Below are 21,645 nucleotides of genomic sequence, written 5' to 3' on the forward strand. Positions count from 1 at the left end.
TAGTAAGGCACTGTTCATACGCAGCTGGTATAAAACTTCTTGAAATTACTTGCCGATTCGGTAGTAATGCTTGTGTAAAGACGCGAAAGCCTTTGTCTTCAACCACTCTAAAAGGTTGAAAATACCAATAAAATAGGTACTTTTAATAATTCTTCGTCAATTTTCTTTTTAGCATTAACCGTCATTTTTTTTTTGTATATAATATCTGCGCATTTTTTGTTGACTTAATTGAGTTTTGTTCGAGGGTCGGTAAGGGGGACGAATGGGGACAATAACACTATTAACAGTGAACAAAAACACCATAAGCCTGTCACACCAAACTTTTATTTAAAACACAACGCGTTTCAACCACAAAGTGGTCATCCTTAGGTGAGAATAAAACTAACTAATTTAACAATGGTATGCCTTATATACTAATTTTTCCGACTTTCACTTTCCCTACCACCAACTAACGAGTAGAGGGGAGAAAAGCGAATGGGACCGTTGTCTGAATTCATAAGATCATCTCTATTTTTAAATATTTCAAGACTCTCGACAGCGTCAAGAAATTGACAATTATTGATTACCCTAATATTTTTTACATTAGTTTCATTGATTTTATGGTCTTCTTCAAAAATATGTTGGGCCACACTTGATTTTTCAATTCTGTTATATATTAAATGAGCTATGTGTTCTTTAAACCTAGTGTTAACTGAACGACGTGTTTGCCCAATATGTTTTTGTTCACAATCTTTACAATTAATTTCATAAATCCCCGATTTTTCTAATGGTCCTACTTTATCTTTAGGATTACCAAGAAAACTTTTGAGACTTCTGCCAGAGTTGTAAACAACTTGGTAGTCAAGATTTTTGAAAATTTTACTCAAACCTCTTGTGATTGAGGGAGTATAAGGTAAAGTTATAAACTGTGTTTTCTTTGGTGTGTTTGTAAAAGTCGTGGAATTATTGACCATTTTTCTATATTTAACTTTTTGAACCATTTTGTTAATTATGTTAACGTCAAAAGCATTACACTTCGCTGCATCTTTAATAATTTTCAGCTCTTTTTCAAACCTTGCATGAGTCAAGGGAAAATTAACAAGCCTGTGAAGTAAAAAGTTAAAACTCGCCATTTTATATTGAGGACAATGATGTGAGTCAGCGGTGATATAGCGAAGTGTACTAGCGTTTTTCCTATAAATATCAAATTGTAATACGTTATTAGTTCTAATTACTAAAGTATCTAAAAATGGTAACTTTCCTTCTACTTCTTTTTCACAAGTGAAATTTATACTTTCAAAGCGGTTGTTTAAAATTTCGAGGAAATGTAGGTACACAGGTGTTTAGGGCCGCCGCTACAGATAAACTTAGAATTTGGGTAGCCAATTTAACCTTTTCTTTTTGAAACTTGTCCGGTTCTAAATGAGCTTTAGTAAGCTTAGAAGCTAATAGGTTGTTTACTTGTAAATTATTGTAAAACGATGTTAATTACTCTCAAGAGGTTTTTTGTATTGGCAGTGGTTATTTAAAAGATTATTTTTAATCGATTTTATTACATTAAGAGGATCAACTTCCTCCCACCTAATTTAATTTTGTTTGTTCTGAAGTAACTCTCAACAACTTTGCCAATTCAACAAATTKTGAACCCTGATCGGTAATAAGGACATTTACTTGCAACCCAATTTTAGTTAATTTATTTAAGATGGTTTTTATTTTTTTAACTTTTGCAACTGGTTTCCGTAAATAAATAACCCAATGGTTGCTTCCAGTTACTCCGAATACTTCTCGCCACTATGACGGCGAGTTAACCTCCTGGTACTAACRCTTTATATTCACCTGTATCGGTAAAGCCAATAATTTTATAGCCCCATAGTTATAAGATATTTTTTAATGAGTTTCGTCTACACATAACATGCAGAACAAACCTTGTCTGCAGCATTCAAATTTTTAACTTTTAGTTTCAGAAACGCAAATAGACTTTCATTAATACCTGTGTTAAATTTTACCTTTCTAATAAATCTTTCTAAAACGGTCTACGACGGCAAAACAATTTTTTTTTTAATTTATCCCAAAAAATACGAAGACAACGCAAATTTTTTAAATGCGTCGGAGTAACACCGTCAACGACAATGTCTATTATTTAATAAATTCATTTGTACTACTACTAACATCTGAAGTTTGAATAGCCTGCTCTATTTTTTTCTCCAAAGTCTTGAAGAACATTAAGGCTGTTGGTTCTTGATGTGAATTTTATTTGATATTTTTAAACCTTATTTTTGAAGATAAATGAACCAATTTTTTTTTACAACTTTATAATTAATAGGACTTTCGGACTACGAAAAATTTTTTTTTATAATCTAAAAAAAATATTTAATTATTTAAATAATTAGTTAAACTCAAAATAGCTTTCGTACTCTGAAAATAYTGTTTTTTTATGACTAATGAACATTTTKTATATAAAATGTTTAACGCTATTATTGAAAAAAGTATCAAAAATGTTTTATAATTTTTTTCCCAATTTACGGCAAGCTGCTTTGATACAAGCGAGGATGGAGGCGGAGCTAAGCGCACGTGTTAAGTAGCTCATGGTCCGAATTGTGAATGATTCAAGTGTCCTCTCAAATATCGGAAGCGACAAAATTAATAGAATGCACAATGATTCTTCATGAGTAAAATTCAATATTTTGTCAGAAATCCATAGATATACCTATMCTATATACATAAAYAAACATAATTATGCAGTGCTATTMAATTTTTTTACGTTTTTTAACAATTTACAATGTTTTAGTTGACTTTTACATTTCKTTGTTCATGATTCCCGAAGTTTTGTTAAATTAATTTGATGGTTTTTTTAAATTTGATATAGAAATAATTAATAATAGAAAATAAAATTAAAAGTTACAAGCTTTTTGTATTTTGTGTAAACGCTGTCCGTGATTCGGAAATTTTTATGATTTAATTTCGATTTAAAAATAAAAACAGTATGTACAGTCACAGCCAAGTAAAAGCGACCACTAGTATAACATTTTAAATTGTGGCATATTATTATAAATGAACAAAAACACGATTAGCCCGTCACACCAAACTTTTATTTTAATAGCACAACGCGTTTCGACCACAAAGTGGTCATCCTCAGGTGAGAATAAAAAAATATTATACTTTTAAATGAAAATTTCAATAATAGATATTTGTAATTTTTTATTTAGTTCACAAAATTGTCTCCATTTATTTAATTCAGTCCTTAATTCTCGAGCTTGGGTACCAGTTAAATATTGTAATCGTGGATCAACGGTTGTGTACAAAACACGCCAGTGTTTTTTTTGTCTCAACCGGATACGGTTTTGCTTGACAAATACCGTGCGATCAAAAAAAATAAATTATAGTAGGCGGTGATTAATATCTTTGAGATGGCAGTCCTGATTTTTGACATCAAATGTTAGCGGAAACTTTGACAAGTTTGCGTTGTTATTCATATTGATGCCCGTTTGTACCGACAATTGTAAGAAATACTTAACGTTTAAGCAATTCTTAAAACATAAAATGGTTTGCACCATTGCCTAAGAGTAACTTAAATAGGGTAAAGTAATGCTTAACATTAAGTCGCCGAACAATCATCGCTTAAAATAGTTAAGTGTCTGTTTAAATTTTATTCCAACTCCAAAAAAAAAATCTTTAGAGACAGATATAGAAATTAAATTGGAATATTTAAAAAAGCTTAAAAATTGCGACGGTATAAGAGGAATTGTCTTACCAAATTAAACTTTTACATTTTTTTAATAATAAAACATGTTTCAAGAATTATTTATTTTTATTCACATTTATACTTGTGCAAAAAAAATTATAATAAAATTACGCCTCAATTCACTCCCAATATTTCTATATTGGTTGTTATTTGCAGGTGGAATATTAGGTTTTTGACCATTTTCTATTAACTGCTGGAGTTCATGATCATTTATTTCTTCTCCCATTTGCCGAGCTATACAGGGTATTTCACGAGTGATAATGAGCCTGACGGAATTGAAAATACAACCCACAATACATTTGCAAAGTTAACGTGGATATTTTAGATATCGCATTTTTTGAAAAACCGAATTATGAATCCACGATAGCTTTGCTTCGATAATTTTATTTGTCACAACCATGTCACAATTGACATTAGAAAATTTCAAAATGCATTCGAACGATGAGAAAACAGATCTGATTCTCATTTATGGCGAATTTGGAAAAAATGCTTCTTTTGTAAAAACAATGTTTCCTGTATAGAAAAGCTCCAAAAAGGTCTGAAAGTGTTTTCCAATGGTAGATAGACAATAACCTTAAAAATTGTGTTTCCTGTCTTGTCAATTTCTTTGTGTCAGTCACGCGATAACTATGTTTTATTAATTATAAGCCTATGCAAATGTATTGCTGGCTGCAGTTCAAATGTGGTCAGGCTCATTATCACTCGTGAAATACCCTGTATTGTGCAATACAGCACATGCAATAATCACAGTTAATGTGGTTTCTAATTTCAACCTACAACCATATGCAAGTATTGGAAATCTTCTTTTCCAAACATCAAACACTCTTTCGATAACATTTCTATTAAAAATTGTCACATCATGTGAGGACCCTGGCCATCTAGCTACAACATTAGTAAATTCCAGATTGGCATTGCATACAGCTTGTACATTTACTGAAAAATAATCCTTTCGATTTCTGAATATTTCAGCATTATCACCTCCTAAAATTACGATGTACTATAAAAATGTATTATTATTTTCTCTGATTAATTTTACCTGGAGATTCAATTTGTACATGTGTGCAGTCAATAGCACCAATTACCCTGGGAAACCTTGCCATGTCATAACAATGATTCTTACCAATCTGTCGGAAACTCTAACTGTTCTTCTATTTGTAGCAAATGATTTAAAACGGTTTGTTTAGTTAAACGAAACCTTTGATCCGATAATGTATCAAAATAATCTCGTCTGACATAAATTTCCCGAGGAGTTCCCACCTCAACTATTTCAAGCACTTCTATGTCGTCCTCAAAAGCATCGAATGCATCTAAATCTTCCATTTTTAAATTGATTATTGTACTATAAAAGTGAAAACCAAAGAACATACACGTGAAAAGTACAGACGTTTTGAGGTTATAATTTCAAACATTTATGTTTACTGAAAAATGAACCAATGAAAATAGACTATATTCAGTGTTCCTAACAGAAATCTTATATTTTACCGAAATCCCTATATTTCGTAGTAAAACATTACTTAAATATCTATTGTGCAATAGAAAGAAGTTTTAAGAACTACTTACAGTTAAGTTCTTCTTAACAAAGTATTACTTAACAGAAGGTCGGTGCAAACAGGTATGAGTGAAATAATGTTCATTTTAGCGCAGAAAATAGTAAATTTTTACTTTAGCTACTCTGGAATTTTGAATTTTTTCTTTTTTCATTTTACTTTAAGAAGCCTCTAGATTGATTATATAATCTTGAAAGTTTGTGCAAATGCTCCGTTTTCGAAATAATTACCTGAAATGACCTTGACTTTTTTGTATTTTGCTGTAAAAAGTCTGTAGATTGAACATATGATCTTGAAAGTTTATGCACATGTAAAAGTAACTATAAAGAAAAAAAGTAACAAGAAACTAAACGTACTGTGGATTGCGAGCACTCTCGGTAGCGGGCAGGCTGGGGCGCTCAGCGAATGAAAGAGAAGAATACCCCTCGATTGACTAATTCGTAAATGTGGAGCTCGAAATGTGGGATAGGCGTTTTTATGGAGTTGTTAAATTCATCAGGCGTTGTTGGTCCGCCATGATGTTTATTTACACTTATCAAAAGTGAGTGAAAATAAAATTTGGTTTTTTATTGTTATTTTCAATTTGCACAAGAAAATTCATAATGTGCGGTCATTGAGACATTAAGAGGAAAGGTTTGGCGGACGTTTTAGCTTGAAATTTCAGAAGTAGTTAAAGTCAAAAATTACCCAGAAATTTTTATTGTTGCAAGTTATTACAAAAATGCTGTACAAGACGAAAACGGTAAATGGTTATTTTCACTTTCAGTTTGTGTGGAAAATTTCCAGCCCAGATTCCCAGCCAATATGTTGCCAACTGTAGAGTATTAATCGTCGCCTACTTTAATTAATTTATTTTTTGATCGCACGGTAGCTACTTGATTTACAATCCCTTAAGATTGTTGTTAATCAAAAGCGTGCTCCAATGCTAAGCTTCAAAAATTAGAGTCAGGATTGCCAACAGATTCATTCAAAGTGGATCACTTTGTATTAGGCGGAGAGTCGACTTATCATAAACTTAATTGATGAACAGAATAAAGCTGGATTTGTACCTGTTTTTCGTTAAGGTCCGTATCCGTTTCCATACGCGTCAATGTTCACCCATAAACGTATGACCTAATTGCAGCATTTATATTATAAATGCACATGTAAAAGTAAATAGAAACTAAACACGGCACCTTTGGCGCCTTAACTGGTAGTAAAAGTAGGCAATGTTTTCTCTGTTGTATTAAAAGTTGCCTATTGCAAACATTTTTTTTTAATGTTCACATAATTTTCTCGTTTTTTATTAATTACAATTGTAATATACATAACAGTATTAATGTTTTTCCAAATAAGGTTTTTTTCAACAAAATCAAATGATTTAGTGACGACATTACTCATGGATTTATCTCTGAAAATATGAAATAATTTAGGTGCTTATTTTTAATTTTAAATAGACAAACCTAATAATAAATAAAGTGTAGCAAAATTAATTAGGCATCAGCATCAGATTAATACTTGTACATTGAACACATTATTCTCTCACAATGCAATATCTTACTTTTAGTGTTTCGTTTTTAAAATTTTTGTATAATGTTGACTTTCCTCAGTGTGTGGTGTTCTAAAATATAATACTTTATTCACAAATCTAAACAAAATTTTGCTTACCATTATGAAAATTAAACCTTTAATCGTGCATCAAAATGTCTTTTTTCATGAACTCTTGATTATATAGAGTGTTCCGTTTTTATTGTTACAAACTTAAACAAGTGACAGAATATTCAATTTTAAGACAAAAGTTTCCTATGAACATGTATCAAAAAATGTTACGTAAGCGAGCTACACCCCTTGAAAGAGATGCGTTTTTAATGGGGTTTTCCCACTATTGCAGAATAGATAAAATTACAAGAGTTGGTACAGATGATTACTTTTAAACACCTGAACGCATTTAAAGATCAGTTGTCGAAAGTTTTAATCACGGGTCTTTTAAACGGTGAAACAAATTTAACTTTTAATTTTTATTTTTTTTATGGTCTGTAAGACAATTTGCAAACTGATTTTACTCAAAAACGGTAAGTTTTATCAAAAAAATGCAAAAGACCTCTTTTTCGTGAAAAACTAAGAAATTTAGAATTTTGTGGCTGAAAGTGACAAAAACCAAACACCAAAATAGTTACGGTACTTTTTACCCTAAACCCCCAGTTTAGGACGCCCCTGAGTAAAATTTCGACATTTTGTCTTTGAATTTATTTGGGGGTATAAATGTTATCAGTTGTACCAAATTTTGTAATTTTATCCACTATAGTTTCTGAAATATTAGAAAAAGTCCATTAAAAGATGCACCCCTTTCAGGCTATAAGGGAGCCTTATATAAATTTTTCGCTATATGTTTATAGGAAACTTTTATCTTAAAATTGAATATTCTATCACCTGGTTAAATTTGTAACAATAAAAATGGAACATTCTGTATATTTGTACGAAGCATTATTTTAGAGCATTTTTTTGCTTTAATAAGATTGTTTTAGCCCTTGTGCAATCGTTTGATGATATTTTTTTAAAAGATTATATCTAAATTCAATTTCAAACCTTTAGCAAACGCCGCATTTACATTTTTTAGAGTCAAATAGGTCACAAGTTTAAACTTATTACTTACATAAGAAAAGAATTCTGTGTTACACTAGAATCCAGTGACAAATTTAGTGCAAAAAAAACACCAAATAAAAGAAATATAATATATAATTATGAAAACTGACAACAGTTGTTGGAAACAGGATATATGAAAGACTTGATTTAAAAAAATATAAACCAAAATCAAAATGTGCAATTCACCGGTGCTTAAAAAGTATAATTTTATTTAGCTGATGGCGGATGCTTGGACCTAATTCACTGGCTGTGTATTTTCTATTAATGTGATGATTTAAATATTGTAGTGCTATTTGCTTAATCAATTCTGTAATGTGATTAGCACCAAATGTCTCAAAATCAAATAAATGATTATCTAAACTTTCAAACATATTTGAAGGTAAATTTGCAAAAATAACATTTACCAGGTGGGGTAATAAATTATTTATACAGGCGGGTCGATTACTGGTTGTGGCTAATAATTTCCGACAAACTTTTTCCGACTCTGTACATATTTTTAAAACATCTGTGAAGGTGTTATTAATTTGCCTTTACTCACAAAACGCCTAAATTTGGCAGTGCTTTTGTCGGAATTAGAAGTCAGTGTCTGAGTACATACCAAGCAGTTTAAGGCTTTTAAAACTTTTTTAACAACAAAACCTGAAATATAAACAACGATATCATCAATAATTTTGAATAAGTTATCAGAAAAGTGTTCTAGATCTTCATCATTTTGTAATAATTTTGTATAAAATAATTTCAATCCGCCTGTGAATTTTCCTACAGTGAAATCACTAGTGCTAAGTAAATTGTTACGAAATTTCGTAACGTCACTAGTAACACTCAAGATTATTGTCTCGTCCATTTGAAGACAGTTATTAGAGAGTTTTTGCAAACCGTTTAGTTTAACGTTAACCTTAACGGCAACGTCATTTAATTGTCGTGTGTACGTCTTTCAATGGCAAAAGGCGTATTCCGTCAATTCAAAGACGTTAACGTAAACGTTTTATTTTTTGATTTCTTACCAACGGCCATTTGTCGTAATACGTTAAACTTTTTTACGATTTGCAAAAACTCTCTAATAATAATATATCTATAGATGACACTAAACTAAAAAATATTTTGGTAGTGCATTAGCCCACACCAACATTTGAACTCAACTGTGTAAAGCACGATGCCAATAATAGCAAGTTTTATGAAATAATTATCTAGCTCTACACGATAAAGTAGTAACATACAGGATGTTTTATTTGAAAAAATCAGGTTACTTGATACTTTGCGAATGTCAACACTCTGCAGTAGTTGCAAAAGGTTGACCGAATTTCAACCATAATAATTTTAAGACCAGACTCTGTAAAAATTGTTGCAATTAAATTTCTTCATTTTTTATTTCTAGCAAACCCACTGCGATTTTTCAAAAATGGCTCTTTTTTTCATAAAATTGCTCATAAATGATAAACGGTCCACGATAGATCCATAAAACCTAATCTGGATTTTCTTAGAATTAAAAGCTCTCAAATAAGCGCCACCAAGTGTTCCATAAGAAAATATATAATTTGGTTGAGCCACCCTATATAGGAATTACCTATAACGACGAAAATATTTTTGGATCATAGAAAAAATGAATGTCTATCGTCCAAAAGAAACCGCATTGCGTTATCTTCATTACTGTCACAGTAATCGAAGAAATACGGAGCTCTGGGACAGCTTGTATATGTATAACCAGTAAAGGAATCGCACCTCTGCCAAAGCTTATTGTAATCTCTGCCAAAACGTACTGTTTCAGGGCAGATCTTTCTTTGAATTTCGTCATCAACTCATCGATTGATTGATTAGAACTCTCTGTTCTAGCCTTTTGAAATATATGCTTGAAACATGAAACTACGTCTTCAATGTAATACGTTTTGGATGCATCAGCTGGTTTTTGAGGATGGGCAAAAAGTAAAAATATGCAACGGTTTTTTCTTTTTTAATGAAGTTGTTACCTAAAGAGTAATTGCTTGACCAATAATGGGAGATTGAAGGTACCTTGTTGAAACACATGATCATTGTGCACTCAAGCACAATCATTATTTCGTACATGTCAGTCTCGCTTATATTTAGTTTTTTATTTTTTTTATGTATGAAACAACAGAATGCGCTCATTGGTATAGTCGTTACCAACAATATTTGAGACTCATTATAGAATAAGCCGCTTACCCCCCACGGTGGTTCATGGGGCTTGCGGTAGAGATGCCATAAACAAATTTGCATTTCCTAGGACAGGCACGTTTCAAAGGTTTGTACGAAGGGATGGTCCGTAACAGAAATTTGTTTTTGGGCTTTCATCAAAAGAAAAATTTATTAATTTTAATATTCAGCTATATTTTGAGATTGTTTCTTTAGAAATCTACATTATCACTTTAATATTAAATTAATATATAAATTCCCAAATGTTTGCCTGTAATAAATTAAAAGCTTACTACGAAAATTCCTGAATACGGCTCTTTTGGGTAGTACCACCAGCAGTGAAAAATTATTACGGTCGACCACAAAGCTGCTTAACCCTCAATAAAGCTTTGCATACGTCAATCCCAAATATTCCTGGTGACGACTATACATGCAGCTATGTGCATGAATAAACTGCGAGGAAATAATTTTAGAAACACACCTATTTCACGTGCGCTTCAATTCAAATTCTTCACAATTCCTTTTTTTTTATCTGGCACTGTTAGCTTTGATTTGAATGTAACATCCGCTTTTTTCCAAGATACAGAAGCAGTTGCAACAGTAGCATTTGTATCTGTTTTTGAAGCTTCTTCTTTCTCAGGCCTTTCAGATACTCGTAGTTCTGTTTGGTTAAGTTGTTCTTCCACTTAGTCATCAGAGTTAGAATTTTCTTCTTGTTGAGGCTCAGCGTCACTGTGGTGTTCGACGGAAGGGAACTCTGACCGAGGACGTATTCAAGGGGCGACGGCGATCAAACGAATGTTGCGAGTGGAGGTCAGCCAAGGTCACGATTGATGACGAATTTGGTGATCTCGAGTTAGCCTCGTAAAAGAACCCTCTAGATCCTTAGATCGCTCCACATTAGAGATCTAATCGATATTTTGGAAATTAATGGACTAAACAATTATTAAAATGAGGTTATAAAGGGTGCATATGCTAAATAAATTCTGAAAAATACTGATACAACTGTAACACATGTATTTCTGGGACAAATAGACCCCAGAATTTTAACGTTACTACACTTAGTACGATGCAAAGAAATATGATTTTAAAAATGTGTGTTACTTAAGTGGTCAATAGAATTCATTGTACTACGCATGGCCACATACAAACACAATTTACTTTCCTTCTGTTCTTCAGTAACACCACTATGTGCAACTGGCTTGAAATTATTTTTTTGTTGACGTTGTGGCAAGAGTGGTTCTGCTGCAATTTTATGTTTTTTGCTATTTGTGTGTTTTCTTAAATCGCTTAATTTTCCGTTAAGTGTCTGCTTACTATAAAAACAATATGCCTTTGTATTATCGTTTCTGGAGGGTTTTAGCGAATTTTTGAACGCTGGCATCTCCTACCATTCTTTTTTATATTTTTGTCTATATTATGGTCCCACTTAAACGATATACATGCAAAATTGGTCTGTTATAAAAATTAAGTTAATATGAATAATAAGGTTGAAAAAATGAGATTAAGTTGGTTTTCTCCACCGGCTTTTTGTTGGCTACCTTTTCTGTGTTGAGTTATTGTTTATTTATAAGTAAAGTACATAATTTATTCTAAATATGTATTTACCTGGTTATCTGCTAGACCTGCTAGAAGCTAGTGCCCAAGCCCGAGACTAAATGGTTAAGGCGGCTCTTCTGTAACGCTGAAGGACGTCGTTTACTGCCGATTATCGTTAATTACCGACTTGGTACATTCTGTAGCCAAAAGTGAGCGTTAGCAAATGGCAATATGGCTGAAAATTTATCGTTAATAATAAACGACAACAGAGGAGGTCTCATTCAATTGAACGAGGCTGTGCCCAATATGCTTGTATTAATTTGTATTATCTCGGTACATATCACAAAGTAATTGAGCAGTATGGCATTTCTCTTTGGTCTTAACTATTCCAAATGTTTTTGTATTTGAATCCACTGATACATTATCCTGTTAATACATTCACCAAACAAGAGCCAACGAGTTCTTGCTGGTGCAATAATTTTTAAAGGTTTTACCTACCCCGTCATTTATTAATGCATATATTGCTTGATAATTAATTTGCCACAAAGAACTATGTGTGAACCAACTGTAAGTTTCCCTGACTAAAAAATCTAAATTATCTGGTAGTTCTTCAATGGCTTTTTCACTGCCTAGATGGATTGAATGACAAACACACTGCACTAATTGTAATGTTGGGACATCTCTTTTTAAATATGTGAATAAGGAATTATATGCACCGACCATATTGCTTGCTCCTTCAGCTGCTATTCCTATCATTTTTGTAACATCTATTTTAATTGAATTTAAAAAACTTTTGAGACCTTCATATAAATCTTGAGAAATAGTTCATGCTACCTCAAACATACCCAAATAATCTGTTCTCATTGTACAGTGTTTTTGATTATAAAATTTTATACAAACATCCATATATTTGTAAGTAGATATGTCTGTTGATTCATCTAAAATTAATGAATAACTCGAAGTGCCAAGTTGATTTTTCACCTCTTCTAATAAAGCCGGAGAAATAACATTGTTTAACAAAGCTGAACAATTTGTTCGATGCAGTTTCACATTCTTTTTTAAGACTTTTTCTTTTAAAAGATCTACCAGATGATCAATTCCTCTAATACTTGAGTGGAAGGGTACATAAGTCGTTAACTTTGGTTCCATTTCGTTATGTCTGTTCTGACTGTAGCTGTTGACACTAGGTACGCCTACAATAAAAACACGATATTACCCTCCTCACACTTGCATGCACATACACTATTTTGGATACAATTTTTAGAAGCAAAATCTTTGATTAGGTAGTCCAAATTGCGAAAAGTAGCCCAATTTGGCAACCCTGGTTAGAAAGTATGTTAACCGCCAACAAAAATCCGGCACGGGAATTTCGAAAACAAGCCATAAAAGTAAAGTGACTAACTCTACAAGAAAGAAAACCAGGACAATGGGAACAATAAAAATTAACTTAAATAATATACAGAGTGTTCCGTTTTTATTGTTACAAACTTAAACAGGTGATAGAATATTCAATTTTAAGACAAAAGTTTCCTGTGAACATACAGGGTGCGCCAGAACTCGCGCCCCAGAGAAAAATGCCATATAAGGTAAGATACCAGGAACATGGAAAAAATGTTAAAAAAACTTTATCTATAAAAATTTCGAAGTTATGAAGGTTTAAATTTTGCACTTTGACTCTATTTATTTATGTTGGAAAAATAATTTCCTAAGTTTTTTTGCTATAGGCTAATAAAAGAGGAAACAAGGAAGCTGTATCCTAAATTGTAATTCTGTTCAATGTTATTTGTGGCTTTTATTGGCAAAATTTTTGTCCCTTTACTAAATAATTGTAAAAAAAAACATACAAGTTCATCAGTATCATTAAATTGATATAAAAAATGTCAAATGTCAAAAAATACATGTCAATATTTTTTAACAGATAGAATTTTTTAAACATTTTTTTCATGTTCCTGGTATCTTACCTTACTTGAAAATTTTCTCTGGGGCGCGAGTTCTGGCGCACCCTGTATATCAAAAAATGTTACGTAAGCGAGCTACACCCCTTGAAAGAGATGCGTTTTTAATAGGGTTTTGATAAGGTCCTACCTTTAACCAAAACGGAGCTCATCAAATCCATGACGACTTTTGTAGAAAGCAAATGGTCTTTTTCATTTTCATTGCGTTTTGTTTTCCCACAATAAATACTGAAGTTGTATGTGTATCCTTTTTGCAAGCACAGTTTACAATACAATTTTATTCCAAATCGATGACGCTTATTTTTGATATATTGTCTAAACTTTAACCTTACTCGAAATGGAACCAGCGTTTCATCAATGCAAATATTTTCAGATGGGGTTTTAGCAAACTAATATCGTTCGATTATCATCTCTATTAGTGGACGAATTTTTTTAATTCTATCTGGTTCTGGATTATTATAACCAGGATCGTTTTCTTGATTCGAAGTGCCTGGTTCTTCGTTATTTGAAAAATGAAGCATCTTGAGAAGAAGTTGAAAACGATTTCGGCTCATAACTTTTGCTACGTTAGAAGCGTAAATTTTGTTTTTAGTCCAATAATCTGTAATGCGAGGAAAACGTTGTAATCCCATTAAAAGTTGAATTTCGTCTTTATTTGTGGGTTTCCACTGCCGTATCCTTGCTCGTGGTTTATCAATTTTTGTTGCAATTTGATCAGCATATCGATTTGTTTCTTCAGTAACAAATAGTTTATAAAAATCAATTGGTGTTTTGTTGAAATAAATTTCAGCAATTTCTTGTCTAGTATCAAAAGTGTTTTCCGTAAAATCAAACGTGTGTTATCATCCAGTTTGGTTCTCCTTCGTGATTGTCTTCGTTTATCGTTGCATCTTCAGTTTGGGTCAGATGGTGAAGTACTGCTTCATCAATTGTTCTGTCATGTTTGTCAGCTAAAAACATACTTTGGACTGACATAATTACAAAATGAAAACTTTACTAGAAACATAAGAGATATTTTCCGGAGATTTTCGAGAAGTGCTGGGTTGAGGAGTATCCGTATTAGAAGAACTCGTGGCCCTCTTCTTTTTCGAAGTAATTGACTTTCTTCTTTTTGTGGGACATTTTAGAGATTTATCACCTATCTTTCTTTTGACCGTTTGCAATTTTTTTTATAAATGGGTTTTTCACTGTCACTTGAGGAACTTTCTGTACTTGGTGAAAAGTCGTCGGAAGTTTCACTAAGTGCAAAGGGATCTTCTTCTTCATCGGACGTAAACTCGTCCCATATCGCTTGCAATTTATTTTGTTCCTCTTCGTAGCTCATTTTAGCCCAAGTGAAAATTGCAAACAAGAAAAAAGTAAGTATTGCTAGTTTCAACAAGTTTATCAACATTGCGCAAGTTCGTGCGTAGTGGGTCAAAGCACATGTTTCGCACACAACAGACGCGTGGGACACGCTTAGTGCCACGCCTGAGGTACACACGCTGAACCACACGGCAAAGTTAGAGTAATGCAATAAATGAGAATTGGCCTTTGTGCGGTAAGATACCTTCTATGTGCCTCATTTATTTTTGTTTTTTTAATAGCCAAACAAAACGAAAAAAAAATTTAACCAGGTATTTTTTAATTTTAAACATTTTTGGACCTAAATTTGATAAAAACAGAAAACGGCCAGACGGGTCTGGAATTGGTTCACTATGGGCGGCAGCGAACGTGTTAAACTTTAATACATTGTAACTGTACTTACGTTATAGTATAAAAGCTGAATTTTATACATGTTACTTGGGTAACTATTAGAAAATGTTTTCTCAGTAGCCAGACAGTTTCGACAGTTCTAAGTGCAATTTATAAAATAAATTTGATTCAGTTTTGACAAACTATCATCACTTGTGCCATTTAAAAAAGGTTTATTAGCCGCAGACCTGTTGCGGAGTTCGGTCTCACGTATTCTTCTTCTCGCGGTCCTTGTAGATCCTGGGACATTAGTCGTTATTTTAGCATAAATCGCTGTTTGAAAAGGATTGGCACGAAGAAAATCAGTTAATGCCACGTCCTGTTCGCAATTTGAAATTTTACAACGTCCAGTGCCTAATTTTCGTTCAATAGTCCCAGTCTCTTCAAAATCCTTCTTTGCTTTAAGGACAGTGATTTTGTTCACATTTATTTCTTCTGCGATGGCTCGTATAGGGACATTGTCCCTTAATCTTGTAATAGTAATAGATTTTTCTACATTCGACAATTGGCATTTTTAAATTTTCCTGACGGCGTCCACCACTGATTTGTCAAAAGTGACGTTTTCAGTGACACTAACAATAACGACCTTAATAAAAGAAAAAATTACATTATGCAATTTTTTAAATTTTGAGAGGATGTGTCAAAATCTCGTGTATTACTTTTCAATGACCGCCACTGTACCTTACGATTTTCAATTTGACGGTTAGAGGCCTTTTGACAGAAGCCTGTAACATTTTTTGCGCACCTGAAGAGAACAAAAAAACTTCAATATGAACTAAATACATTTGTGCAGCGACTTGGCTGGCTTCGACAGATGACATATCGCATTTCCCTCTACAAGTGGGGTACAGCGATGCCAAATTTACTTGAGATCTAGGAAAAATCCATGCTATGCCGTCTCAGGGTTTATAGAGGTTTCAACCAAAATCAAATACAGCACTCGAGAGTAAGGTCGCTTTCATTCACTCGGATTGCATCGTCCACTCGCTTCGCTTCGTGGATGAATACGCAATTCGCGTGAACTCTTACTGTAAATAACTATTTCATACCGATTTTTGGAAAGCTGTAATTTTTCTATTTTTTGAGGTGGAGGTGGGTCAATAAATACTGTGCTATCTATTCTCTTTTGTAGAGGGTATTCGTGGTTCAAAGTATGCCACATATTTTTGAATCACCCAAAAAATAAAGGATGTGTTGACCAATAATGTTTTATGCTGGGCATTTTTATGTTTTCCATCGTAATGCATAATGCAAAAAAAAATGTTCATTGATGTTAGTTTTCTTCCAGTAACTCCAGTTCGATTGTCCACGTAAACAATATAAACTTGGGTAACTTCGACAATTTTTGCAAAAAAAGTATCATCGAAAAACAAAGAAAATACATCTAAAAGGTTATTATCTGATACAAATTCTTCTTCAGTTCGTTGAAGTCAAATAATTCTGGTTTTTGTTTAGCATACACCGAGTCGTCATCGTTCTGATTTTGACATTGATTGACATTGATTGCCATCTTCATCTGCAGTATCTGCAGTACTTTCACGTGAAGTAGTTTACCTGCCGAAGTAGTTACTTCTACTAGAATTACTCTAATTAATTCTGTTCAAATCTACATTGAACGCTATTCAGAAATGGTAAGGAGAGATACAAAGTGTGTGTTCTTAATGAACAAACAGTGATTTAATACAGCTGTTTCAAACATTGCTAGTCTGTCCTCAGTTTGCTTCAAACATAATAGGCTCTGATTGGGACGTTAATAGGGGAAGGAAGGAATGTGGACCATTTTTTTATTTTTCAGTATAGGTATATAAAAAGTGCCAACAAAAATTAAACATATAGTAAAAAAGAAACTGACTAAGTGTATTTTTAAAATAATACTTCTACCATTTATTAAATTTTGAAAAATTTTATAATAGTGAAAATTGAATTTAAAAAAAAAACGTGTCATCGGTCCAAATTAGGAAACCGGTTTCCTAAATTGAACCGCCCGTTTCCTAAATTGGACCATTAGGTTTCTGAAAAATGTTGACCATAACTCTTTGAAAGATTGCGGGTGCATTTTTTAAGCCAAGGGCATGCGAAGGAATTCGTAATGACCTTTTTTGGTGGTAAAAGCCGTTTTTTTTTTGACATCTCCTTCGTTTAATTTTAATAATATCCGCTCGCGAGTTAAAAAATATTGGCATCGTCTTAGTTTGTCAAAGAGATCTGTGATGTTGGGTAATGGATATTTATCGTCGATTGTTTTGGTATTTAATCGTCGATAGTTAATAACCATTCGCCATTTGGTTTTATCTGAGGCGTCTGCTTTTTTAGGTACAACCCAAATTGGTGACGACCAAGGGGAATTGCTTGGTCTAATAACACTAGCCAACAAGCACTTGGTGACTGAGAAGAAAACAGTTATTTTTTGTTCAATTCTATGTGCTAAACTCAAAAATGATAAAGAAAATTCCATAGTACGTCAGATTTTAAAGTTAGGCATTTTGAGATATCATATGTAAGTATATTCGACAAAATCGCCGAAAAACACTTAAAATTCATTTTCTCCATTCTCATTTAAATTTTTATTCCCCAAATTTGGGTGCTATTAGTGACGAGTAAGGGGAAAGGTTCCACCAGGATATATTGACGATGGAAAAGAGGTACACTCGGGGAAAAAACTATTCACCAGTCTAACTTTCTGCTCACACTGCGCTTTGTTGCAATAATGTTCCAGACTAACTAGTTGGGGAGCAAGTAATATGTTGAAAGACCCTTATTTAGGAAGTTGGTCCGGACTCACGTTTCTTCCTCACTCCGTTCGGCAAAATGAACGTTCAGCTTCTCCACATAAACAATCACTTTTACTCCTAATAACATAATCTACTATTATTCGATTTTAAAAATTATAATCCGCTGTTTTAAACATACAATATTTTTACTTAAAATTACAATAAAAATGATTATCGCATCGAATTCTAAAGTTCCTCAATCGGTATTTGAACAACAATACAAATGTTGCGATTTTGAACTGTTTGCACATTCGAAATTCACTCTTTCATAACTGTGTGTTTAGCGCAGCACTTGGACAAAGTGCAACAGATGATTTTGAAAAGGCAGTTTATCCATTAGTATGGCATCACTATCATCCAACGAACGTTCCACATCAGAAAGAACATCATAATGCACAAATTATTTATTAATTTTTTCCACAGAAATCGACTTGACACTCACAACACATTTTTTTTCCAACTTTGTTTATAAAAAACAAGTCGTTGTCATGGTCGCCGCATAGGAATCAGGATAATCATGAAATTTGTAAATGTCTGACGATTTGATGACTGATATTTTTATCTTTAAAATTGAAAGGTTTATAAGGCAAAATCTAATAAAATGTTGTATTACACTTGCAGGACAAAGTGTCCGTTTAATTCGCTGATATTAACGTGCGCGCTGCTGCGCAGCTTGCGCGGTTAAACGAATAGCACATTAAACGGCCACTTTATCCGCTTGTATAATAAATAACTATTAACAAATATAACTATCAAAAAATATAATATATTTGTCATTTTTTACTAGAGTTTAATATTTTTTATATTTCTTACAGATAAAGAGGGGAAACTTTCGTTCTGAACTTTCTTTGTGGAAACCCTTACCTCCACCTCAATCACAAGAAAATGTAAGTTTTTAAATTAGACTTGATTAATTTTGAAAAATAATATAAACATATAATATAAACATTTTATTTTTGTAATATAATTTTTCTTTTAACTTTAATGAATTTTTTTTTTTAATTTTTTATATTTTTTGCAGATCATTATCGATCTCTTAACATCTGCCCCCGAAAAGACCCCAGCGGGTCAAAAGGAATTTGAAGAGTTGTTGGGTAGGTGAAGATTTCACAATTTTGGAACCAAAAATTATCGTTCATCAAGGTAAAGTTATTAAACCAGCGATGAACACTATTCATGCTCCTGCTCCTGCTCCTGGGCAACCGACTAGGGGCGTCGGAGCAGGAAGAAAAAACTTCAACCTCATTAGGGTTGAGGTGGATGAGGAGGAGGAGGCGGAAGAAGAACATCACGAAACACAACAACAACCCACTCAACCCGAAATGAAGTTTAGGCAAATGATTGAGGAGGAAGATTTTCGGGTGGAGCTTCGGGGGATTAAAAGAAAATGGGAAGAGAAAGCCGAGCGACTTAGACGTACTTTGCCCAAGAAATTTTGAAAAATCTTAAAATCGAAGAAGAGGAGGTGATGGCTCGGATGCACCGAGAATTGGCTCAAATTAAAAAGAGGCGTCAAGCCATCACCTCCATTCTCGATAAACAGGTGGAAGAAGAACGCATCTGCGACAACTTAATAAATAATATTAATTTTTAATTTTTTATTAGTGTTTATTTTTTATTTTAGTGTTTATTTTTTATTTTTTATAGTGTTAATTTTTTCTTTTATTTAGTGTTAATTTATTCTTTTATAATTTTTAAGTTTTATAATAAATAGTGTTTACTAGCATATCTACCTTTTATTTTCCCATCAGAGGTTCATTAATTGAAAAGTGATACCTATAGTTGAGAGGTAATTGAAACTCAGATCGTTGCATTCAGAAGAAGCGTTTACAAACAGAGACTTTGTAGACATTTAAAAATTAAAAACCTCTGCGTTACGCTTCAGTTGCTAGTTGTTCGTCATCATGCGAGTAATAAAACAAAAAAGTTAACTTCCAATAAATATCAGTGATTTTGATATTTCTATGAACCAAAATCGAAGACATGGTGATTTATTACCTTCATCCATTCGATGTTTAACTGTAGGTCCAAGCAATTGTGGTAAAACTAACCTAATTATTAATCTTATTGAACAGATGAATGGACTTGGATTTGAAAATTTATACATTTATTCAAAGTCTTTATATCAACCCAAATGGAAATGCTTGTAAAACCCATAAAAGGTTTGAGCTATTTTGCATTTAGTGGTTTAGAAAACAGTCTTTTGCAGCCGCATGAAGCAAAACCAAATTCTATATTTATATTTGATGATGTAGCATGTGATAAACAAGATCTTATGAAAGCATATTTTACTATGGTACGACATAAAAGTATTGATTCGTTTTACTTATGTCAAACATATTCACATGTACCATCTAATTAGCATCTAATTCGTGATAATGCTAATTTAATCGTTCTTTTCAAGCAAGATACCCTAAACTTACGACATGTATATGATCATGTAAATACTGATGTATCATTCGATAGATTCAAAGAAATGTGTTCAATGTGTTGGAAGAATAATTATTGATTTTTAGTGATAGATAAAGATAGCGATATTAATAATGGAAGATACAGAATAGGATTTGATTTGTTTATTGATCCGCAAAACAAATAAAAGCTCAATACACGGTTTTACTACATTTTAGTTATAATTTGATGTTCTTATTGTGAAGTCATTATCTTACACAATATCTTTTAGTGTGTGCATTTAGTAGGTAATTTATAAATAATATGAATACAGAGTCATTGCAAAATACAATCGAATTAAAAAAAAATAATACAAAAACGAAAACAGCTTCAACATAAATTAGCCTTAGTTAAAACGAATGAGCTGAATCAACAACGTAAATTTTTACCGATTACAATCGAACTTAAAACAATTGCAAAGAAATTACATGTAGATGGAGTAAAAGAGAATGATAATTTAAAAACAGAAAGTTATTCTGAAACGAAATTCCACCTTTTCACTGATATAAATGATTCTTTGCCATTTGCAATTGCAGAAGATAAAGTTTCGAACCAGCAACATCAGCAAACATCAACACTCGAAAACAGTGATTTTGAAAATGTTTTTAATATGAATAATAAATCTGAAATTAGTAATCATAAACAAGATACTGAATTGCAAGAACATTACATTGAAGATATATTGCATGGTAAAGAAAATGCTCAATTCGACAATAGGTTCGGTGTAAGATATGATAAGCGTCAGGATAAGTTTTTTGTTGGATCAGAGCAAGTGAATTTTAAAGATGTAAATATTACTATAAAGAATAAAGTGTATGAAGCTACACCTGGATTATATGAATTGTTATTTAGAAAATATCCCAATAAGATATATACTGATAAGGACTTAAATAACTATAGTGATATATTGCATACAACCCACGCATATAAGAGAATCTTTGATCCGCAAGATCGAAATGTTGCTTCAAGATCTAAAAAATATAAATAAATTATTGCTCCATTATTACGTGAAAAGCTATCATCATTCTCAACTTCAACGCCGAAAACGGGTCGAGGTATGTTTAAAGAAGTAAATAGAAATAAAATAGATTATGTGCATTGGGATGATCCTAATGAACTTGTTGAACGACTTCGTTTGTTAATAGCATCTCAAGCAGCTG

The 21,645-nt window shown here is 32.5% G+C and overlaps 1 long non-coding RNA gene and 1 pseudogene across 1 annotated transcript; one reads left to right on the forward strand and one right to left on the reverse strand.

Moving 5' to 3' along the window:
- LOC123003774 overlaps nucleotides 1-19,701 on the forward strand; it is a 21,037-nt pseudogene extending 1,336 nt beyond the window's left edge.
- On the reverse strand, nucleotides 12,547-15,796 carry LOC123003775. Its single transcript, XR_006412654.1, has 3 exons — nucleotides 14,530-15,796; nucleotides 13,663-14,482; nucleotides 12,547-12,770 (listed from the first exon to the last, which is right to left on the reverse strand). It is a non-coding gene; the product is annotated as an uncharacterized LOC123003775 (long non-coding RNA).
- Nucleotides 19,702-21,645: the final 1,944 nt, after the last annotated feature.

Source organism: Tribolium madens, unplaced genomic scaffold (assembly GCF_015345945.1).
Source record: "Tribolium madens isolate multiple individuals breed KSU strain unplaced genomic scaffold, Tmad_KSU_1.1 Scaffold_1;HRSCAF=32;Tcas5.2_LG8, whole genome shotgun sequence".
In the NCBI taxonomy this organism is placed as follows: Eukaryota; Metazoa; Arthropoda; class Insecta; order Coleoptera; family Tenebrionidae; genus Tribolium; species Tribolium madens.